The 24,622-nt window shown below is 35.4% G+C and overlaps 1 protein-coding gene and 1 pseudogene across 8 annotated transcripts in view; both read left to right on the top strand.

Moving 5' to 3' along the window:
* The window catches only part of COL4A5 (collagen type IV alpha 5 chain), a 269,256-nt gene that overhangs the window by 21,522 nt on the left and 223,112 nt on the right, over positions 1-24,622 (top strand). The gene's annotated exons all lie outside the window — the stretch shown is intronic.
* LOC121025750 (elongation factor 1-alpha 1-like) lies at positions 15,511-17,613 on the top strand (annotated as a pseudogene).

Raw genomic sequence — 24,622 nt, 5'->3', positions numbered from 1 at the left:
AGAAATAACTGGCACCTATTTTTTTTTCATTTTTTTCATTTTTCTTTTTTTTTTCAATATATGAAGTTTGTTGTCAAATTGGTTTCCATACAATACCCAGTGCTCATCCCAAAAGGTGCCCTCCTCAATACCCATTACCCACGCTCCCCTCCCTCCCACCTCCCATCAACCCTCAGTTTGTTCTCAGTTTTTAAGAGTCTTTTATGCTTTGGCTCTCTTCCACTCTAACCTCTTTTTTTTTTTTTTTTCCTTCCCCTCCTCTATGGGTTTCTGTTAAGTTTCTCAGGATCCACATAAGAGTGAAACCATATGGTATCTGTCTTTCTCTGTATGGCTTATTTCACTTAGCATAACACTCTCCAGTTCTATCCACATTGCTACAAAGGGCCATGTTTCATTTTTTCTCATTGCCACGTAGTACTCCATTGTGTATATAAACCACAATTTCTTTATCCATTCATCAGTTGATGGACATTTAGGCTCTTTCCATAATTTGGCTATTGTTGAGAGTGCTGCTATAAACATTGGGGTACAAGTGCCCCTGTGCATCAGTACTTCTGTATCCCTTGGGTAAATTCCTAGCAGTGCTATTGCTGGGTCATAGGGTAGGTCTATTTTTAATTTTTTGAGGAACCTCCACACTGTTTTCCAGAGCGGCTGCACCAATTTGCATTCCCACTAACAGTGCAAGAGGGTTCCCGTTTCTCCACATCCTTGCCAGCATCTATAGTCTCCTGATTTGTTCATTTTGGCCACTCTGACTGGCGTGAGGTGATATCTGAGTGTGGTTTTGATTTGTATTTCCCTGATGAGGAGCGACATTGAGCATCTTTTCATGTGCCTGTTGGCCATCTGGATGCCTTCTTTAGAGAAGTGTCTATTCATGTTTTCTGCCCATTTCTTCACTGGATTATTTGTTTTTCGGGTGTGGAGTTTGGTGAGCTCTTTATAGATTTTGGATACTAGCCCTTTGTCCGATATGGCATTTGCAAATATCTTTTCCCATTCTGTTGGTTGAACTGGCACCTATTTAAATGATCATATTGTCAGGAGCTCGGCTGAGCTCCTAAATCTGAGTAGCCAACTAAAACAAGCCAAAATGAAAGTAACAGTCAAGTCTTTAATTGCTTACTATGATTGTATAAGCAAGAGACTAAACCAAGGAAAGGGCCGACTCTCCTTCCCTCCCATTTACATTTTTCTCAACACAGTGATTCCAGGTCCTTTGGATAAGCACAGACTTGGGGGTAGGTCATCTCACTGATGAAGAAGCCCCAAACAAAAAGCTCCCAGGGTTTTATGGACCTAGGGGCCCAGAGGCGGAAGAAGAGAAAGACTAGGAGTGGAAAAGTACCAAGTACTGAGTCAGAATGGAGAAAAGTGTCTTCAGTTTTCCCCCACTTCCTCTGCTATGAACGTTGCAACAAGTGTTTGTGTGGACATGTTCTTTTGTTTTCTTGGACAAATATCAAGTAATGGAATTGCTGGGTTATCATAAGTCTATTTTTAACTTTACAAGAAACTTATAAATTGTCTTCCAAAGTGGTTGTACCATTGTACATTCCACCAATGTGTGAAAGTTCTAGTTATTCCTCATCCTTGCCTGTATTTGCTATTATTATAGTAACCCTTTTTTTTAAGTTTATTTTTGAGAGAGAGACAATGTGTGAGCAAGGTAGGAGCAGAGAGAGAGAGGGAGACAGAGGATCTGAAGTGGGCTCCATGCTGAGAATGGAGAGCAGAGACCCCCATGTAAGGCTGGAGCTCAAACTCATGAAACTGTGAGATCATGACCTGAGCCACCCAGGTGCCCCAGGTACTCTTTAATTGTAACCATTTTGATATCTGAGTTTTGTAATCACGTGGTAGTTTTCTTATAGTTGTCTTTTTATTTATATTTAGTAAAATTTACTATCTTTGGTGTACTATTCTATGAGTTTTGATAGAAGCATATGATCTTGTAACCACTGCCATAATCAAGATTCAGAACAGTTTCATCATTTCAAAATATGAAATGTTTCCCTTTTATAATTATAAAATGCTTCCCTCTTATAATTAGCCCCCTCCCCCCAGCCTACCCACAGTTCTGGCAATTACTCATCTATTTTGCATTTGTATAATTTTACCTTTTCATAATGTCATAGATTGAATCATTCAGTATGTAACCTTTTGAGTCTAGCTTTTTTTTCCCTCTTTAAAATAATACATTTGTGATTCATCCATGTCATGTGCTTCAGTAGGCCATTTCTTTTTTGTTTTCTCATAGCTGAGTATTAAGAGCTTTATATATTCTGGATTCAACATCTTGTCTAATCTAATACATACATGTTTTGTAGATATGTTCTCCCTTTTGGTCGCTTGCCTTTTCAATTTTGTAACTGGTATTTTCAGAGAGGAAATGTTAAATTTTGATACAGTCCAGTTTATCACCTTTTTGTGGTTATGACTTTCTGTGTCCTTTATAAAAAATATTTGACTACCCTAAGGGCATCAAGATTTTCTTCCATGTTTTCTTCTAAAAGTTTCTTTTATAGTTTTACCTTCTTACTCATTTAGTTATTTTGTGTATGGTATTTGGTAAGAATACTGGTGCAGTTTTTGTTCCCCATTATGTTTAGTTCTAGCACCATTTATTGAAAAGATGATCTCTTCCCCCATTGAATTAATAACTAGGTGCCTTTGTTGAAAATCAGTTAACCATATATCTGTGGGTCTATTTTTGGACTCTAATCTGTTCGATCAACCTATATGTATATTTTTAAGCTAATACCACATTGTCTTCATTACTGTAGTTTTATAATAAGGATTTAAATCAGGTGGTGCAAATCTCCACATTTGTTCTTTTTCAGATTTTTGGTTTTTCTCCTCCTCCTCATCTTCCTCTCCCTCCTCCTCTCATCCTTTTCCTCCTCATCTTTTGAATTTCTATATAACTTTTATAATTAGCTTTTCAACTCATACAAATAAAACTCATGGAATTTTGAATTAGACTGTTTAATCTGAAGATCATTTGGGAGAAAATTGATGTATTAATAGCATTCAATATTCTGATAAATGAACATGATATATATTTCTGTTTATTAAGGTCTTCTTTAATTTCTCTCAGTAATGTTTCCTACTTTTCAGTGTGTAGGTGTTATACATACTTTCTAAATGTATCCCTAAGTATTCATTTGTTTTAATAGTATTATTAATGGTATTGTATTTTATTTTCTGTTTTCAGTTATTGTCAATATATAGAAACAAAATTGATGTTTTTGTTGACCTATATTCTGTGATTTTGCTAAATTGTTTTACTATTTCTGGAAGTCTTTTGTGTATTACTTAGAATTATCTGCAAATGTCATTATGTCTTTTGTGAATTGAGATAGGTTTACTTCTTTTATTCTACTATGCACACTCTTTTTTTTTCCTCTTTATCTTATTGTTAGGGCGTTCAAGAGAACGTTTAATATAAGTGTTGAGACTACTGTCTTTTCTAACTTTTCCCAATGTCTAAAAATATTGGTTTCACATATTTTGCAGTTTTCTGATAGTTTATGGAAGACGGCAAGTCCAATAGCAATTGATTCAACATAGCCTGCTTTCATTTTTTTGATAACACTGCAGTCAACATTTTTGAATAAAATTATTTGTATTTCAGATTATTTCCTTTGAGAAGACTTCTAAAACTACATATTGTCATCTATATACCTATATCTCTACCTGTGTATCTGTCTACCTTATCTATCCATCCATCTATCCATCTGTCTAAACCAACAGTGTAGAAGTTACCTCAAGAGCAGTGATAATTTTCTACTTCTATACTTCACATCATCTAGCAGAAAGCCTTTCACATAATTAACAGAAACTAAAGTTTTAATGATTAATTAATTTTCTCATACTCGGAATCTTTCTTTAATCTTAGGATAAAGATATTTCTGATCTTGCCTGTGAAGTTTGAGGGGAGAGAAACTAGCATTGTTATGATAGTTTTTATTTTCTATTTATTTAGGGGTTTTATTTCTCTTTGATAATGTTTAGGAAACAAAGAATTTAACTATAATAGGTCAGATTTGGTCATAGATAAAAATATTTTAGAAATTATTTTAGAAAAAATGTACTTCAGTTTATTTTGAAATAAGAAGACTCTTTTTCTATCCTCCTTCATTTTGACTTTGTAGGAAAAATGCTTGAACAATGACCCTGTAGGAAATGGCCTTACCCATTTTGAGTTAATTTAGTTTCAGGAAGCCTTTTGAAATGTGAAGCATTTATTAAGCTTCAGTATCCCTTCCCTAGTAGTTTTCCTAGCTGGCTTTTAATGAGCCAATTTGCCCTAGCTTTAAGGTCATGTTAATTTTCATTGTTTTGTTTCAAAATGAAGGAGTCAGTTCTTATTACATTGTGATTTGTAAAATAAACTATACATTTTCTTCAGATGTGAGTATGTTGAAAGTTTCCACTGTCTGGCAGAATTTATCTCCGTAGGTTATGGATTTCCTCATCTCCCATTCCTCTTACTCCCTGGAAATACTGGATACATTTTGGAAGAAAGAAAATAAGAGCTTTCTTTCTAGTTTTTTTTTTTTTTTAATTTTTTTAACGTTTATTTGTTTTTGAGACAGAGAGAGACAGAGCATGAACAGGGGAGGGTCAGAGAGAGAGAGGGAGACACAGAATCTGACACAGGCTCCGGGCTCTGAGCTCTCAGCACAGAGCCCGATACGGGGATCGAACTCACGAACCGCAAGATCATGACCTGAGCCAAAGTCGGCCACCTAACCGACTGAGCCACCCAGGCACTCCGCTTTTTTTCTAGTTCTTATGGTCAGTTGAGTTCCTGGGTTTTTAATTTTTAAAGATGATTTTCCTTCAGAATGAGTATACTCAGTTCATAGTAATTTGGTTAATAGTGGGTAAATTCATTTTTTGCCATCACCTCTCTCGATTCTGTTTGCTTGCTTATCTTTTACAGCCTATTTGGGCATTTCATTTTTCTCCACAGTCGCAGTAAAGACTTCTTTTTGTTATGTCACAAGTTTATTAGACCTTATCACTGCCTTCATGCCTTCATTTGTGTATACTGTATAATGGAAAAAAACCACAGACTAATGTTGTAAAATAACAAATGAAACTAAACTGAGGTCACCTTTTTTAGAGGCTGAAAAAGGGGTTCATCTTCAGGGGCTTGAATTTGTTTTCCTGACTAATGTGACCGACACATTTGAATTTGCAGATTGACAACCCTTATATTAAAAACATGAGCTTATAAACGTATCTGTTTCCTAATAGATTTTCACACCTATAGTCTCATTTTTTTTAATCCAAACCATGATACACATATAGGGAAAGGGAAATATTTTTTTTCTTCAGATGGTTAAAATCATTATAATTTGAATTTGTCAATATGGTAAAAAACAAGGATGAGTTCAAAATCAAGTCTTTCTGATTTCCAAGAGGCATTATGAACATTATTTACCCAGGCTTTGTTTTTATTTGAGTATAGTTGACACGTGATGTTATGTTAGTTTCAGGTATACAACATAGTGGTTCAACAACTCTTATGGTTATGTTTTGCTCACCAGGAGTGTAGCCACCATCAGTTACCATGCAACGACATCACCACACTATTTACTATATTCCCTATGCTGTACCTTTTATTCATGTGACCCATTAATTCCATAACTGGAAGCCTGTACCTCTCCAGTCGCTTTCACCCATTTTGCCCACCTCCCCTTCTCCTTTAGCAACCATCAGTTTGATCTGTATTTATAGTCTGGTTCTGCTTTTTGTTTATTAATTTGTTTTGTTTTATAGATAATACTTATAACTGAAATCATATGGTATTTGTCTTTGACTTAATTCACTTAGCATGCCCAGGCTTCCTTTTAAAATCAAGTCCTGATTTAATCTGAAAAACGAAAAATATTCAAGAGGCCAAAGGGATTAAGTTATTTCAGATTATAATCTTTTTCTTAGTTTTGTTTACATGTTTACTTTTTCATCTGTATTTTTACCTCATGGTACTTAAAAATTCTGTAAAGATTTTTTATTGGGTTTAAACATTAATAGAATTGTAAATTGATATAGAAAGCAAGCATATAAACATAGATACTCTTTAAATCACAGTTAATGGAAATATGTATTTATAGGAACATTAACTTGGTTCACTTGGGTAGAATACTTTAGGGCTTAAAGTTTCATCTCCTTGATAAATGTTTATTCAAAATTAAGTGGAAAAAAAAAGACTTAGAGGATGATAGCGAAATTATAGGGTTTTTTTCTTATCTGTATTTCCTCAGTTATCTATAGTAAATGCTTATTACTTTTGCAATAAAAAATATTTAAAAATATTGAATATTAGTTTATGGCTGTAGATTTCAACATTTTTTGGATTTAAACAGTTTAACAACATATTTTACAGTTAACTATTTTATGCCATCATTATTTAAGGACAAGAATGCTAGATGAATTAATGAAATAACTAAAACAGGATTTTATTTTTTTAATAAACAGGTCAACTTTTGAGTTTTCTCCTATCTGCTTTTCTAAAATACAACTTCATTGCTTTTCAGCCTTTTGGCTAAGATCAAGTGTAGTAAAATAGAACTTCAATGTTTGTTGTTGTTGTTTGTTTTGTTATGTTTTGTTTTAAGTAAAAAATTCCAGGGGGTGCCTGGATGGCTTAGTTGGTTAAGTGTCCAACTTCACTCAGGTCATGATCTCAGAGTTCATGAGTTCGAGCCCCACCTCGGGCTCTGTGCTGACAGCCCAGAGCCTGGAGCCTGCTTGGGATTCTGTGGTTCCCTCTCTCTCTGCCCCTCTCCCCATGCACACTCTGTCTCTCTCTCTCTCTCTCTAAAAAATAAATAAACATTTAAAAAAAATTAAAAAATTCCAGAGGCGGGGCGCCTGGGTGGCTCAGTTGGTTGAACATCCGACTTTAGCTCAGGTCATGATCTTACAGTTCATGGGTTCGAGCTCCGCATTGGGCTCTGTGCTGACAGCTCAGAGCCTGGAGCCTATTTCGGAATCTGTGTCTCCCTCTCTCTCTGCTCCTTTCCCACTCATGGTCTGTCTCTCTCTGTCTCTCAAAAATCAATAAAGGTTAAAAAGTCTTAAAAAAAATTCCAGAGGCTGCCAGAATAACCTAATGCCAGTAATAATTTTGTCATTGAACACAATGAAGAGGAGTCATTTTTAATTTGTACTCTTTCATATAAAACATAACACATATTCTCCTTATGTTCCCCCCTGCCCCCCACTGAGTAACCCACACCTTTCCACTTTTACTTTGTCAACACTAAAAAAGTGATTTTGAATGCTGGATCCAACTTTTTCACTTATATTTGGAGGAAAATATGTAATGTATGTATGAAACCTATTATTTTAGGTCCTTGTGAATGTATCTAAAATCTTTAGATAAATTGACATAAAAGTTGCTATAAAATACAAATTCCTTCCTGGTTAAAAAAATAATTTCAAACCTTTATGTTTTATTTGAGTGTTTTCTGGGGCACCTGGGTGGCTCAGTCCATTGAGCGTCCAACTTCAGCTCAGGTCATGATCTCGCAGTTCAAGAGTTTAAGCCCCACATCGGGCTTGCTGCTGTCAGCACAGAGCCTGCTTTGGATCCTCTGTCCCCTTCTCTCTGCCCCTGCCCTGGTTGTGCTCTCTCTGTCTCTCAAAAATAAATTAATGTGTGTTTTCTAGTTGAATTAGAAATATTGAGGATTTGTAAGATATGTCATCACTCTTTAATAAATACTTCGAAAAGGTATCTTAGTTTTTAATTACTTGTAATTTCTATAATTTATTCCAAAGCCTTAATTTAATAAATTTTAATTAGTTTATGCTTTTTTTTTCCAATATTGATTGAAAATTTTGAATCATATTTCCTGTTTCTTCCCCAGTACCCAACCCCAAGTTATAATTTTCCTGACAAAGAAAATTGTGTCAAACTCAGTGATTGAGATTCGGCCCTGTCACCCAGCTGGAGCAAAGGGTGTTGTGGAAGGGAGATAACACTTTTAGGGTTTGTATTCCTGAAAGGATGCAGACTTTCTGATTTTGTCTAGAAGATGGTATAGGTGAATGCAGCTAGGTAAAGTGAGAGTGGCATGCTATTAGGCTGTTATATCCATCCTCTTGGAAGATTCTGCACATTTCCTAGCCATTCCTTTGTCAGGAGTGACAAATTATTGGAATTTGGCAAATTTTTGGAAGAGTAGGATTTGGAAGTTAGGTTATACTTCAGAACCGAGGTAGAGAGAATGCTGAAATAGTGTATCCTGGACACCAAAGGACCTAGGATTAGGATGATGGACTGTTTTAGCGTTTTGGTGTTTGCACTAGGTAGGAAAAATTCTTCTCTTTTTATGACAGTATGAAGTCCCTGCAATAGAAAGACAAATATCATGTGATTTCACTCATGTGGAATTTAAGATACAAAACAGATGGACATAGGGGAAGGGAAGTAAAAATAATATAGAAACAGAGAGGGAGACAAACCATAAGAGGCTCTTAAATACAGAAAATAAACTGAGGGCTGCGGGTGGGGTGTTGGGTGGGGGAAAGAGCTAAAAGGGGTGATGGCATTAAGGGAGGCACTTGTGAGCACTGGATGTTGTATGTAAGTGATGAATCACTAAATTCTATTCCTGAAATTATTATTACACTATATATTAAGTAACTTGGGTTTAAATTAAAAATAGATTTAAAAAAAATAAAAATAAATAAATAAATAGTTGGTTTTAAAGTTTCTATAGTAGAATTGAGTAATGGTTTGTTTTAGAGCATGGATGTTGATGTCAAGCTTAATTTAAGTCATGACTTTTCCACGTACTCATTAGGTCAATAATACTAGCCTGAAGTATCTTAATGTGTATTACATAGTATGTGTTAAATAAATAATGACTGTGATTTTCCACGGGATCTGTAGTCTCGTTTAGTATAATTCAGTGAATCTAGTTGCCTTTCCTTAGGCATACTAATTTGTTTTTTCCTTTTTTGAGTATCTTTCTTCAGCTTTAGTCTTTACCATCAAGTGGAAAGATGACTTAAAAGAACTTTTCTGGTTTATTTCTAAAGGTATTGGTATTTCTAAAGGTATTAATACCGTATTCACTGGTATATGCCAGTTAAATATGCATATACCAATATTTGATACATTAAAAAAACAGATACAATTCCTTAAATAGTGTTATCTGACTAGAAATTAAATGGACCAAAAGAGAGACAGGAAAATGGGGGGGAGAGGTGGAAGTAGTTGTAAAGAGAAAATTAAAACTAATTTGTAAACAAGAAAACAGGTTTATCTGTAGCCATAGGAAGAAACTGTTAAGACTACTTTGAGCACTTTGATTTCCTAGGAAGCTTCCTAAGGTTTTTGATTATTCAATTATTTATTGAATTGAAATTAAATATTTAGATACAGTATAGGTACATATATTGTTACACATATATGTCACATATATGCAAGTTTATTATTCCTAAACTAATTTAGGGGGTTCTTTTCCACTCAAACGAAATTTAAATAAATACTTTGAATATTTCAGGAAATACAGCATACCATTTAGTAAATTTAAGGGAACAAGTGAATAACTTAGCTATTCCAACAATGTTTGGCCTCCGCATTCCTTGGCTCAAACAGGGACCTCAATGAAGCGTCCCTCTTGGGAGTTGCCTGTGGAAATCTTACTGAAGATATCCAAGTCCCAATTTAGGCTTCCCTCTCTTCTATTTTTTTAAACCAACTTTCTTTGAAGTATAGTTTACATATAATAAACTACATCCATTTTAAGTGTACAGTTACTAAATTTGACAAATGTATACACCCGCAATAATTAAGATATTGAATAGTTTCATTACCCCCCAAAATTCACGTATATCCTTTTCCAGTGAAATCCTGCTCTGTCTCTGTTCCCTTGGAGCCACTGATCTATCTTTCACGATGAACGTTTGTGTACAAGTCATTTTGTACACATAGTTTTCATTTCTTTTGGGTAGATACAAATAAATGGAGTATATAAAGTATTTAACAAGAAACTGCGGAAATATTTGTCAAACGGATGATACTATTTTACATTTCTACCAGCAGTGTATAGGATCTTTTTAATTATAGACATCCTAGTGGATATGAGAGGGTATCTTGTTTTATTTAGATTTTCCTAATGCTGAACATGGGTTCATGTAGTTATTGACTATTCAGATATCTTTTTTTATTAATTGTATTTAAATCCAAGTTAGTTAGGAGGGCACTTGTTGGGATGAGCACTGGATGTTTTATGGAAACCAATTTGACAATAAATTATATTTAATAAGAAAAAGAAAAAAAATCCAAGTTACTTAACATATAGTGTAATAATGGTTTCAGGAACAGAACCCAGTGATTAATCACTTACATATAACACCCAGTGCTCATCCCAACTGCCCTCCTTAATGCCCATCACCCATCCAGCCTGTCTCTCCATCTCCCCTCTAGCAACCCTCAGTTTGTTCTCTGTATTTAAGAGTCTCTTATAGTTTGCCTCCCTTTCTGTTTTTATATTATTTTTCCTTCCCTTTGCCTATGTTCATCTGTTTTGTTTCTTAAATTCCACATGAGTTAAATCATATGATATTTATCTTTATCTGACTTACTTATTTGAAATATTTTTTGTGATCTGTATTCTATAATCTTTGCCCATTTTTTAAAAGTTTTATTGCTTATCTTCTTAAATTGAAAATTTTTATATTCCGAGTACGAATTCTTTGTCATATGTACACTCTCACAAACAGTATTTTTTCATTCTGTGGGTTGTATTTTCTTTCCCTTAACAAATAAATTTAGTTTATCAATTATTTTCTTTTATCATTATTGCTTTTTGTGTCATGTGCAAGAAGCCTTTAACTACATTAAGGTTTTTAATTTTGCCTATTTTTCTTCTATTTATCTGATACTTAGAGCTTTTGAACCATTTAGAGTTATTTTGTGTACAGTATGTAAGGATCCTAGTTCAATTCTTTAAAAAATCTATTGAGGTGCATATTCACATAACATAAAATTAATCATTTGACATGAATAATTCAGTGACATTTAGTGCATTCACCATGTTGTGCAGCCACCACCTCTGTTTAGTTCCAACATTTTTATTGCTCCAAAATAAAACCTCATACTTAGGCAGTTTCTCTCTATTTCCATCCTCCCCTCAGCCCTTAAAAACCACCAATCTGCATTTTGTCTCTGTGGATTTAACCTCTTCTGGATATTTCATACATTATGTGACCATTTGTGTCTGGCCTCTTTCACTTAGAATATTTTTGAGGTTGATCCTCATCATATCATTTAACAGTACTTCATTCATTCTTATGGTTGGGTAATATTGCATTATATGAATATATTACATTTTGTTTATCTACACATCCATTGATGGACATTTGGATTGCTTACCTTTAAGCAATTGTGAATAACACTGCTATGAACACATATATATGTGTGTGTATTTGTTATATATATATATATATATATATATATATATATATATACACATACACACACACATTTGTTTGAGCACCTGATTTTGGTACTTTGGGGTATATACCTAAGAATAAAATTGCTAGTCCATATAGTAATCCTGTCTTTTTGAGGGGCCACCAAACTGTTTTCCACAGGGCTGAACCATTTTATATTCCTACCAGCAGTGCACGAGCACAATTTCTCCACCTCCTTCAAATAGTTTTTATTTTTTTATTGTTATTACTATTATTATTATGGTCATCTTAGTTTGTTAATGAAATAATTCTTCATAGTGGTTTTGATTTGCATTTTCTTAATGAATAATGATTTTGAGCATCTTTTCATGTGTATGTTCACTATTTGTGTATCCATTCTTTGGAAAAATGTCTATTCAAGGCCTTTGCCTATTTTTTAATTGGACTGTTTGTCCTTTTGTTGTTGAGTTATAAGACTTCTGTATATATTCTGGGCACTAAAGTGATACACAATTTGCAAATATTTTCTCCCATTTGGTAGGTCATTTTTCACATTCTTAGTAATATCCTGTTATGCACAAAAGTTTTTAGTTTTCATGGTGTCCAATTTATTTTTTTGTTGTTGCTCATACTTTTGGTGTCATATCTAATATTCCATTGCCAAATCCAACATCATGAAGATTTACTCTTATGGCTTCTTTTAAGATTTTAATGGTTTTAGATTTTATATTTAGTTCTTTGATACATTTTGAATTAGTTTTTGTAAATGACATGAGGTAGCAATCTTTTGCATGTGGATATACAGTTATCCCAGCACTATTTGTTGAAGAAACTATTCTTTCCACATTGGATGGTCTAGGCACCCTTGTCAAAAATCAATTCACCATAGATGTATGGGTTTATTTCTGGACTTTCAATTCTATTCCACAGGCTATTTGTTCATCCTTATGCCAGTACCAACATTAGCTTTATAGTAAGTTTTGAAATTGGGATGTGTGGGTCCTATAACTTTCTTTTACTTTTTTACATTATTTTGGGTATATGGGGACCCTTGTAATTCCACATGAATTTGAGGATCAGCTTTTCCATTTTTGCTCAAAAGGCTGTTGGAATTTTGATAAAGATTTCACTGAATCTGTTGATTGTTTTGGGTGGTATTGCCATCTTGATATTGCTGAGTCTTCCAATTCAGGAACACAAGATGTCTTTCTACTTATTTACATCTTCACTCCCCACTTTTTTTGAAAAAAAATAAGCTTTACCCCAAAAGTGGGACTTGAACTCATGACCCTGAGATCAAGAGTTGTATGCTCTACGAACTGAGCCAGCTAGGCACCCCTATTCAGATCTTTTTAAATTTCTTTCATCAATGTTTTCTAGTTTTCTATGTACATGTCTTTCATTTACTTGGTTAAATTTATTCCTAGATATTTTATTCTTTTGGATGGTATTGTAAATTGAATTATTTAGTTAATTTCCTTTATAGATTGCTCATTATGATTGTATAGAGACAAAATTGATTTTTGTATTCATCTTGTACCCTAAGACTTTGTTGAAGTCATTTATTGGCTTTAATATTTTATTTGTGGATTCTTTAGGACTTTCTATGTATAGAGGATAATGTCTTCTAAATAGATACAGTTTTACTTCTTCCTTTCAAATTTAGATGTCTTTTATTTCTTTTCCTTACATAATTACTTTGGCAAAGGCTTCTAGTACCATGTTGAGTAGAATTGATAAAAGCAAGCATTCTTGTCTTACTCCTGATCTTGGAGGAAAAGCTTTCAATCTTTTGCAGTTGAGTATTGAGTTAGCTGTGAGTTTTCCATAAATAATTTTTGTCATGTTAAGAAGGTTCCCATCTACGGGCACCTGGTTGAGTGTCTGACTATTTCAGCTCAGGTCATGGTCTCATGGTTCTTGGGTTTGAGCCCCGTGTTGGACTCCATGCTGATGGCACAGAAAGCCTGCTTGGGATTCTCTCTCTCTCTCTCTCAAAAATAAATAATTAAATTTTTTAAAAAGGAAAGTTTCTATCTATTCCTAATTTCTGAGTACATTTATCATAAAAGGGTGTTGGATTTTGTCGTATGTGTTTTCTGTATCAATTAAGATGAACACATGATTTTTTTTCTCCTTGTTCTATTAATGTGTCCTACTATATCAATAATTTTCTTATATTGAACCACCCTTGAAATCATGGGATAAATTTCACTAGGTCATGGTATATAATCCTTTTGGTATATTATTGGATATAGTTTGCTTGTATTTTGTTGAGATTTTTAAAATCTGTTTTTTATAGAGGGTATTGGTCTCTAATTTTCTTTAGTATCTTTGTCTGGTTTTGGTATCAGGATAATATTGGCTTAACAGAATGAGTTAGGTTGTATTACCTCCTCTTCTATTTTTGGAAGAGTTTGAGAAGAACTGATGTTAAATTTTTTAAAAATATTTGGTAGAATTCATGAGTGAAGCTATCTGTGGACTATACTTTGTTGTGAGGTTTTTCATTACTGATTCAATGATTGTTATAAGATTTCTCAGATTCTATGTTTCTCTTTTCTCAGATTCTCTATTTCATTTTCCTTATTTTAATTATTGAAATATAATTCACACATGATGTTACCTTTGTTTCAGGTGTACAACATAGTGATTTGACAATTCTATACATTACTCAATGCTTACCGCTATAAGTGTAGTCACTGTCACCATACATTATTACAATATTATTGACTATATTCTTTATGCTTATTTTCATTTCTGAGACTTATGTATGTTATAATTGTGAGTTTGTGCGTCTATATCCCCTTTATCAATTTTGCCTGTCCCCACACCCACATCCCTTTGGCAACTGCCAGTTGTTCTCTGTATTTAAGTGTCTTTTTCTGCTTTATTTGATCACTTGTTTTTTTCCTTAGATTCCACATGTATGTGATATCATATGGTATTTGTCTGTCTCTGACTTAGCATAATATCCTCTAGGTCCATACATGTTGGCACAAATGGCAAGATCTCATTCTTTTTTTTATGACTGAGTAATATTTATTTCTCTCTATATGCCACTTCTTTTTTATCCATTCATCTGCTTTTTAAAGTTTTTATTTACATTCCAGTTAGTTAACATACAGTTTCATATTAGTTTTGGCTGTACCAATAGAGTGGTTCAACACTTCCATACAATACCCAAAACTCATCACAACAAGTGTACTCCTTAATCCCCATCACCTATTTCACCCATCCTTCCCCCTGCCTCCCCTCTGATAACTAGAAGTTTATTCTCTATAGTTAAGAGTCTGTTTCTTGGTTTGCTTCTCTTTTTCTCTATGCTCTTTTGTTTTGTTTCTGAATTCCACATATAAGTGAAATCATGATATTTGTCTTTCTTTGACTAAAGAAACAGGCTCCAGGCTCTGAGCCATCAGCCCAGAGCCTGACGCGGGGCTCGAACTCACGGACCGCGAGATCGTGACCTGGCTGAAGTCGGACGCTTAACCGACTGCGCCACCCAGGCGCCCCTATTCTTGATTTAGTTTTAATAATTTGCATGTTTGTGAGAATTTGGTCATATCATCTAAGTTGTCTAATTTTTTTGGTATTTATAGTATTCTCTTATAATCCTTTTTATTTCTGTAAAGTTAGTAGTAATGTTCCATAATCTTTCATTATTTATTTTCAGTTATTTACATCTTCTGAGCAGAGGAGGGGCAGAGAAAGGGGGACACAGGATCGAAAGTGGGGTCCTCCCTGACAATAGAGAGCCTGATGTGGGGCTCAAACTCACAAACTGTGAGATCATGAAGTCAGACTCCCAATTGACTCAGTCACCCAGGTGCCCCTGTCTTTGACGGTTTGATTAGAATATTTCTTGGATCTCTTTGAGGTTATTGTACCTGGAGTTCATTGAACTTCTTGAATGTGTAGATTCATGTATAATTAAACTTGGGAAGGTTTCATCTGCTATTTCTTAAAATACTCTTAAAAGAATATTTAAATATTATTTTTCGTTTTCTTTTGGTGCTTCTAAAATGCATACGTTGTTCAGCTTGGTGTCCCATGGGCTTCCTGGCTCCACTCATTTGTCTTCATTCTTTTCTTCCACTCAGACTGGATAATTTCAATTGTTGTATCTTCAAGTTTGTTGATTTTTTTTCCCTTCTGCCTGTGATACCTGATGTTAAACACCTCTGTTGAAGTTTTCATTTCAAATACTGTGCTTTTTAGCTCTAGAATTTCTATTTGGTTCCTTTTTGTACTTTCTATGTCTTTGTTGGTATTTTCCTTTTGTTCACGTATTGTTTTTCTGGTTTCCGTTAGTTCTTGGTCCGTGGTTTTCTCTAGCTCTTTGAGTATGTTTAAGACAGTTGTTTTAACGTCTTTGTCTAGCTTTTTTGCAATGGGTTTTTTGCCAAAACACAGGTGTCATGAAAACCACCACTAAAACTAAACCAAAATGGGAAAGGAAAAGACTTATATCAACATCGTTGTCATTGGACACATAGATTTGGGCAAATGTAATACTACTGGTCATCTGATCTGTAAATGTGGTGGGATCAGCAAAAGAACTATCAAAAAATGTGAGAAGGAGGCTGCTGAGATGGGAAAAGACTTCTTTAAGTATGCCTGGGTCTTGGATAAACTGAAAGCTGAAAGTAAATGTGATATCACCATTGATATCTCCCTGTGTAAGTTTGAGACCAGCAAGTATTATGTGACCATCATTGATGCCCCAGGACACAGAGACTTTATCAGAAACACGATTACAGGCATATCTCAGGCTGACTGTGCTGTCCTGATTGTTAGTGCTGGTGTTGGTGAATTTGAAGCAGGTATCTCCAAGAATGGGCAGACCTATGAGCATGCCCTTCTGGTTTACACACTGGGTGTAAAACAACTAAATGTTGGTGTTTACACACCAAAATGGATTCCACTGAGTCACTATACAGCCAGAAGAGATACGAAGAAATCATTAAGGAAGTCAGCACTTACATTAAGAAAATTGGCTACAATCCTGACACACTGGCATTTGTGCCAGTTTCTGATTGGAATGGTGACAACAGGCTGTAGCCAAGTGCTAACATGCCTTGGTTCAAGAGATAGAAAGTCACCCATAAAGTTGGCAATGCCAGTGGAATCACACTGCTTGAAGCTCTGGATTGCATTATGCCACCATCTCATCCAACTGACAAGCCCTTGATTCTGCACCTCCAGGATATCTACAAATTTGGTGGTATTGGTACTTTCCCTGTGAGCCAGGTAGAGACTTAAGACCAGGTGTTCTTAAACCTGGTAATGCTCACCTTTGCTCCAGTCAAGTCTGTTGAAGTGCACCATGAAGCTTTGAGTGAGGCTTTTCCTGGGGACACTGTGGGTTTCAGTGTCAAGAACATATCTGTAAAAAATGTCCATTGTGGTGATGTGACTGGTGACAGCAAAAATGACCCACCAATGGAAGCAGCTGGCTTCATGGCTCAGGTGATTATCCTGAACCATCCAGGCCAAATCAGTGCTGGATATGCACCTGTGCTAGATAGTCCCAATCTCACATTGCATGTTTTCTGAGCCAAAGGAGAAGATTGATCATCATTCGGGAAAGAAGCTGGAAGATGGTTCCAAGTTCTTGAAATCTGGTGATGCTGCCATTGTTAATAAATGGTTCTTGGCAAGCCTATGTGTGTTGAGAGGTTCTGTGACTATCCTCCTCTGGGGTGTTTTACTGTTCATGACATGTGACAGGTGGTTGTGACAGGTGGTTGCTGTGGGTGTCATTAAAGTAGTGGACAAGAAGACAGCTGGTGCTGGCAAGGTCACCAAGTCTGCCCAGAAAACTCAGAAGGCAAAATTAATATTAGCCATGATACCTGCCACCCCAGTCTTTAAACAGTGGTGGAAGAATGGTTTCAGAACTGTTTCTGTCAATTGGCCATGTAAGTTTAATAGTAAAAGACTAGTTAATGATAATAATGCATTGTAAAACCTTCAGAAGGAAAGAAGAATGTTCTGTGGGCCATTTGTTGTGTGTGTGTGTGTGTGTGTGTGTGTGTGTGTGTGACAGTTTTAAGTTATTAGTTTTTAAAATTAGTAATTTTTAATGGAAATAACTTGACCAAAAATCTGTCACAGAATTTTGAGACCCATGAAAACTAAAGTTTAATGAGAAAATAAATTAAAAAGATAAAGTCCTTGTCTAATAAGGCCAGCATTTGGACTTCCTCAGTGATAACTTCTGTCAATTATTTTTTCTTAAACATGCTACACTTACCTTTTACTTTGTAATATTTGGTTGAAAACAGAATTTGATTATTTTAAATGTGGTAACTGGAAATCAGATTTTTCCCTTTACTAGAGTTTCCTCTTTTTTATTGTTGAGGGAAGTAGCTATCTATTTGTTTAGTGACATTTGCAACTTATTTACGTAGAGACCATATACCTTGTCATGTGTGGTACTGAAATCTGTTGCTTTAACTATTGCTCAGATAGCTTTAAAAAAAATTAATGTTTATTTTTGAGAGAGAGAGAGACAGACTGCAAGTGCGGGAGGGGCAGAGAGAGAGGGAGACACAGAATCCACAGCAAGCTCCAGGCTCTGAGCTGTCAGCACAGAGCCTGACACAAGGCTCGACAGCACAGAGCCTGACACAAGGCTCGAACTCACAAACTGCAAGATTATGACCTGAGCTGAAGTCAGATGCTTAACTGGCTGAGCCACGCAGGCACCCATGAGATAGGGTTTTGAAGGATATTTCTTTGAATGCCAGGAACCAATAAAAGAGAGAGAGAGAAAAGGAGAACAAAAGAGAAAAAAAAAGGAGGAAGAAGAAAAATCTCCCGTCTTTGTGCATTGGCTCTTTGTTGTAGCAGTCCTTCAACACTTAGCCAGGACATTTGCAACTCTGACTTAGCTTTCACTTCCTGCTTATACTGTGCTTGGAGATCAGCCATTGTGAAAACATAAGTTTTTCTCAGGTCTTTGCTGAGCATGGGTCCTCCCCTGGACATATACCTGGCTTTTTAAATTCCTCAGTAAACATGGACATTTTTCAATGCCTTTTTTTTCCCCAAAAATCTCCACTGTTTTCCTCACAGGCTTTTGGGAGTTTATCCATATGCCTTACCTTCAGTCTTTTGCCCCAGGCAACTGTGAATTGTCCATTCACCTTACAGTGTTTTTCACAATGACTACTGCTCTGCTGTCCTGAGTCTTTTCTAAGTTAGGTGAAACAAAGACAAATGCCCTGCATCAGCCCTTCAGGTGGCCCCCAGACAGGTTAGTGCAGACAAACAATACTTTGTGAACAAAATCTCTGCTGCCTCTGGTACCAAGGACAAGGGTCCCACAGTGTGAAGGTGGCTGCCCTCTTGGAAGGTGCCACTGAGCCAGGGAGGCAGCTGGGTAAGGACAAACAAAAGCACCACAGACCTTTTCTACCACTTTTCATTTGTATTTTTCTTGATTCAACATTTTCTTGGTTGTTGTAAAGTTTGGATCATTTTCCAGAGTTCTGAAAAGTTTAATTTTGACAGTTCTTCCTTGATTGTTTGACGTTTCTGTGGAGGGACAGGTGCTCAGAGTTTCCTACTCAACCATTTCACTGATATCCAAAATATTTCTAATATGAAAATCCAGTTGTTCTTTCACTATTTTTTGAAAGACAATCCTTTTCCTATTGAGTTACTTTTCACTTGTTTTGCAAGTCAATTGCCCATATTATGTATGAATCTATTTCTGGACCATATACTCTGTTTTGTTGATCTGCTTGCCTATCCTTATACTAATATCACACTGTCTTGATTATTCTAGCTTTATGATAAGGCTTGAAATCAGGCAGTGCAAGTTTATTTGGATTGTGTTTGTATCTATAGCCTAATTGACATTAATGATATTAAATCTCCCTTTGTATGTCTATGTTATATTTATTCTTTAGGTATTCTTTAATTTTTCTTGGCAGTGCCTTATACATTTCAGTGTACCAGTTTTATTATTTTTAGTAGTAACTTTTTGTAGATCCTTCAGGATTTTCTATATGTACAATTATGCCATTTTTGAAAAGTTTTACTTTTCCCCTTCCATTCTCTCTGCCTATTAGTTGTGTATCTTTCCTTGCTGTCTTGGATAGGACCACCAGTACAATATTCAGTAGAGGCAGTGAGAGCAAAGTGATGAGATTAGTCATTTCTGCCTTGTTCCAATTACGAGGGGGAGATCATTCAGTCTGTTACCATTAAATGTGATGTTAGTTCAATGGTTCTCAATGGGTTCATAAACTTTGCCCTCAGAGAACAGTTGGAAATGTCTAGAGTCATTCTTGGTTGTCATGATTGGGAGCTGTTGTTGGTGTCTAGTGGGTACAGGCCAGAGATGCTGCTCACTATCCTCCAAAACACAGTACCTATACCCATCTAGTCTGCATGACAAGGAATCATCCAGGCCAAAATGTCAATAGTTCTACTGTTGAGAAACTCTGTGTTAGCTGTGTGCCTTATGGGCTGCCTTTTATCAGATTAAAGAAGTTACCTTTTATTCCTAGTTTGGTGAGAGTTTTAATCAGAAATGGCTACTATAATTCTGCATGTACAGAGATGATTATCTAGTATTTTTTTCCTTTATTGTACTTACAGAATGAATTACTGTCTTAGTCCATTCAGGTTGCTATAACAAAGTATCATAGTTGGAGTGAGAAATTTATTTCTCAGTTTTGGAGGCTGAAAAATCCAAGTTCAGAGTGCTGGCAGAGTCAGTGTCCGGTGAAGGCACCCCTCTTGGTTCATAGACAGCTGGAACAAAATCTGGATCTAGGAATGCACTTGATTTATTTGGGATTTGTGTGATTAAACTGACTCCCAGAGCCTCACATTGGGAGATGTGGAAGATAATTTTTACCCCTTTGTTGATTATCTCATTACGATCAAGCTGGAAAATACTAGGATGTTTTTAGGACCAAGATAATGCTGTTAACATTAGTTAACTATTTCATTTTACTTGGCAATGAACATATAATATTCCATGGATACCAAGGGCTGCCCTAACAAAGTACCACAAAATGGGTGGTTTAAGATAACAAAAAAATATTGCCTCACACAATTCTGAAAGCTAGAAGTCTGAAACTAAGTGTCAGAAGGGCCATTCTCATTCGGAGGGCTCTAGGAGAGGATCATTCCTTTCTTCTTCTTAGCTTTTGGTGGTTCCTTTCAGTCCTTGGCTTATACATACATCATTCCAATCTTTACCTTCATCATCACATGATGTTTTCCCTCTGTGTGTGTCTCTGTATCCAAATCTCCCCTGTCTTGTAAAGACACCAAGTCATTGGATTAGGACCCACCCTAATCCAATTTGACTGCATTTTAACTTGATTACATCTGCAAAGACCCTATTTCCAAATAAGGTCACCTTCTGAGGGGCTGGGTGGTCATGAATTTTGGGAGGACTATTCAAACTAGTACACTATGCATAAGAAAATTTTTTATTTATGCTTTCAAATGATACCTTGAAAAATATTTTTATTTAAAAAAATTTCTTAACGTTTATTCATTGTTGAGAGACAGAGACAGAGCATGAGTGGGGAAGGGGCAGAGAGAGGGAGACACAGAATCTGAAGTGGGCTCCAGGCTCCGAACTGTCAGCACAGAGCTCACGCAGGGCTCGAACCCAGGAGATCATGACCTGAGCTGAAGTCGGATGCTTAGCTGACTGAGCCACCCAGGCGCCCCGAAAAATATTTTTATTTTAATGTCTTTTGGTCTAAATGCCAAATATAAATAGTCCTATATGCAAATGTTCAGATATACTGTCTAAAATTAATATAGAATTTCTCAAAGTTTACAAAACAAGAAACATGTGGAAGGATATGATATTGTTATTTTTTTCTGATTTAAATTTATCAGAATAGTGTCAAGTGGGTGGCTTAGTTGGCTGAGTGTTGGACTCTTGATTTCGGCTCAGGTCATGATCCCAGGGTTGTGCGATGGAGCTCCGCATCTGGCTGGCTCCACACTGAATGTGGAGTTCACTTAAGATTCTCTCTGTCTCTCTCTCTCTTTCTCTCCCTTCCTCTGCCCATCTGCCCTCACTCACGCATGCCCCCCACTCTCTCCTCCCCCCAAAAAATGATCATGATTTCAGCTTAGGTCATGATCTTGCAGTTCTTGGTTAGTGAGTTCAAACCCTGGGTCAGGCTCTGTGCTGACAGTGCAGAGCCTGCTTGAGAGACTCTCTCTCTCCCTCTCTCTCTGCCCCTCCCCTGCTCTCTCTTTCTCTCAAAAATAAACTTAAAAAATAAAAATAAAAAATAAATTATCGGAATAAAGTAAATGATCATTACATTAGAAAGTGTTTGGAGGAGGAGGTTTGTGAGACAGTCATCAAACTTTTGCATTCTGGTACATGCGCCAGGTTGACTAGTACATAATCTCCTCACGCTCAAAAAACCTACAGTTCTGTTGAGAGGCAGATTACAATATAGCATGATGAGTGCAATAGAATTGTACATAGGGCTGAGGACGAAATAATGATCTATATTGAGTTCTAAAACTGTGTGTGTGTGTGTGTGTGTGTGTGTGTGTGTGTGTGTGTGTGTGTAAGACAGAGGCAGAGAGTAAGGGATGGAGGGATGGTGAAAGTGAGAGAAAAAAGAGAGTTAACTAATAGTTTTCAAAGGAAAAATAAGTAAATCAAAGTTGTTTATTCCATATACACTAATTTGAAAGTAATGATGCTCACAATGTTGTTAACATAGTTCCACTCTATGTGCAAAATACTGATTTATTCCAAAATGTAGATTCTCTGACCAAGTATTTTCTTTTGGATCTCGAGGATCTGCTGAAGGTAAAGCTCTCCTGTAGCTAATTGGGAAAATTCAGTGGGGTTGTCCCTACAATATTTATAATACTTAGCAAGACTTACAATACATATAATAACTTGAAAAATTATAATGCCATGAAACAAACATCAGCCTGTTTAACTGCTGACTCTGTGACTGAAATAAATTGTTTCCCTTGGTTCTTCCCCTGCACCAAGGTTTTTTTTAAGCCGAAATTAGCTGTAATAATTTGCTCTGGAAGATGTGCTGTGCTGCTTTGGATTGTTTTTCTTTTTCTCCCCACCATCCCACAACTTACACTTATTTTTGATTAGGTGATACACTCAGGTGGCTCAAATTTTGATAGTTATTAGAATCTATACAATTAAAAGTCTTTCATTTTTTGTGCCCAGCCACATAGTTCTTCCTAGAGGCATCCTGTGTTAACTAACTTCTCTTGTTTTTGTTTTTAGAGCTATTTCTTGCATATATAACCGCGGGCACTTGCAAACATGCACATACTTATGTTTCCTATTTTTATACATTTTCTGTACTTTGCTTAAGATCATTCCATGTTAGTACATAAAGAGCTCTGGCTACGTAGTATTATTCAATTGTATGGATGTGCCATAATTTATTTAACCAATCCTCTGCTGAGAAATATGTAGCTTGTTTCTTGACTTTTGCTATTACCTTTCTGCAACAAATAACCTTGTAATAGGTCATTTCAGATGTGTACTATCTGTAGGATAATTTTCTAGAAATGGAATTGATGGGTTGGATGGTATGTGCCTTTGTCATTTTGATGGATATTGCCAAATTATCCTCCATAGAGGTTGTACCAATTATACTTATACTAGTAATAGATAAAAGTGCTTGTTTCCCCAACCCTCACCAACACATTGTGCTATCAAACATTATATCTTTGCTAATATGATAGGTGAAAAAATGATATCTCATTGTGGTTTTAATTTACATTTATGTTCTGTGTAAGGTTGAGCATCTTTTCATATATTTAAGACCCTGTGATATTTATAAAAATAATTCCCTTTTTATGATGGTTGGGATGCTACTGGACTGATGGCATATCTTTTCTCCTTAACTTATACCAATGAACATGTTTTTTTTTTTTTTACACAAGAAAACAAGGGTAATTCCAAATAGCACCTTAAACTCTAAGTCAGAACATTTTATGTGTTTTAAAAATTCACTAGCTTTTTACAGTTAACTCCTTATACAGCTAACGTATCATAGTTGATAAACAACTGAACCAATATCCCCTAGTAATTTTAAATGATTTAAATTACTTATAAGAAATTTAAACCAATATTGTGTTGGTTTTTAGTATATTTCATACTTAAAATGTTTCTATCTTAAGAAAAAAGAATTATTTTTTACTAAGAAACTTACCCATGTATTAGAATTTACACAGAATTATTTAAAATTATATGTTCTCATTTAAAATATGCATTTGCAATTTTCTTTCTCAATGCCTAAGACACATTATAGGAAGGTTAGGTTCAGTGTATATTTAAATGTGCTGGCTGATTCATAAATGGCTCTGGACTCCTTTGCATCATACAGCAAATTGTTCTCAGAGCTTTGTCTATGGCATTGTATATCACTTCTATTATAGCACTTATCAATGTCTGCCATGTATCATCATTAGTTATTTATGTGTCTGCCTTTCTCACTAGATTGTGAACTTCTAGAGGATATAATTTGCATTCCCCTTTAGCACTAGCATAGACTCCATACTCATAAAATGTTTGTTGAATTGAATTGAAGCACATTTACTTTGGGGTTCTGAGGTTGCATTTTTAAAAACACTTTTCCACCTAGTTTTTATTTCATTTTTGCAGAATGTCTTATTCTAATGCTACTCGACTTTGCTTTCTGCTGATATTATTGACTTCGTATTGAAAATAATTACTCAAAATTCTCCTCTAATAATAGCATTGAAGAGGTAGATTTTTTTTTAATTGTACATATATTTCCTTACTGTTCTTCATTTTCTTCCATCAAAGTCCTACTTTACTTTTAACCAGAGGCAGTTCCAAACATTTACTGGGCAATAGTGGGTAGATTGGGTGCTGTGGTAAGGTATATTAATTGTTTCATGTCACTATGTTCCCAATTTATGTAGGCAATTTGAAATGTGCAATTAAAGTTTTGGTCATTGCTAATATTAAGTAATTTAGAAGGTTCTATAACAGAGTGAACAGCTTTTCAAATGACCTTTTTTTAATTTAAAATTTTATTGAAATAACTATGGATTCACATGCAGTTCTAAGAAATAATACAGAGAGTTCTTTCGTATACTTTACCTGTTCCCTCCAAATGGTGACACCTTGCAAAACTATTGTATAATA

This window comes from Herpailurus yagouaroundi, unplaced genomic scaffold (assembly GCF_014898765.1).
Source record: "Herpailurus yagouaroundi ecotype Mexico unplaced genomic scaffold, PumYag 67700, whole genome shotgun sequence".
Taxonomy (NCBI): Eukaryota; Metazoa; Chordata; class Mammalia; order Carnivora; family Felidae; genus Herpailurus; species Herpailurus yagouaroundi.
Note: the sequence above shows the minus strand (reverse complement) of the source record. Positions and strands in the feature narration are given on the sequence as shown.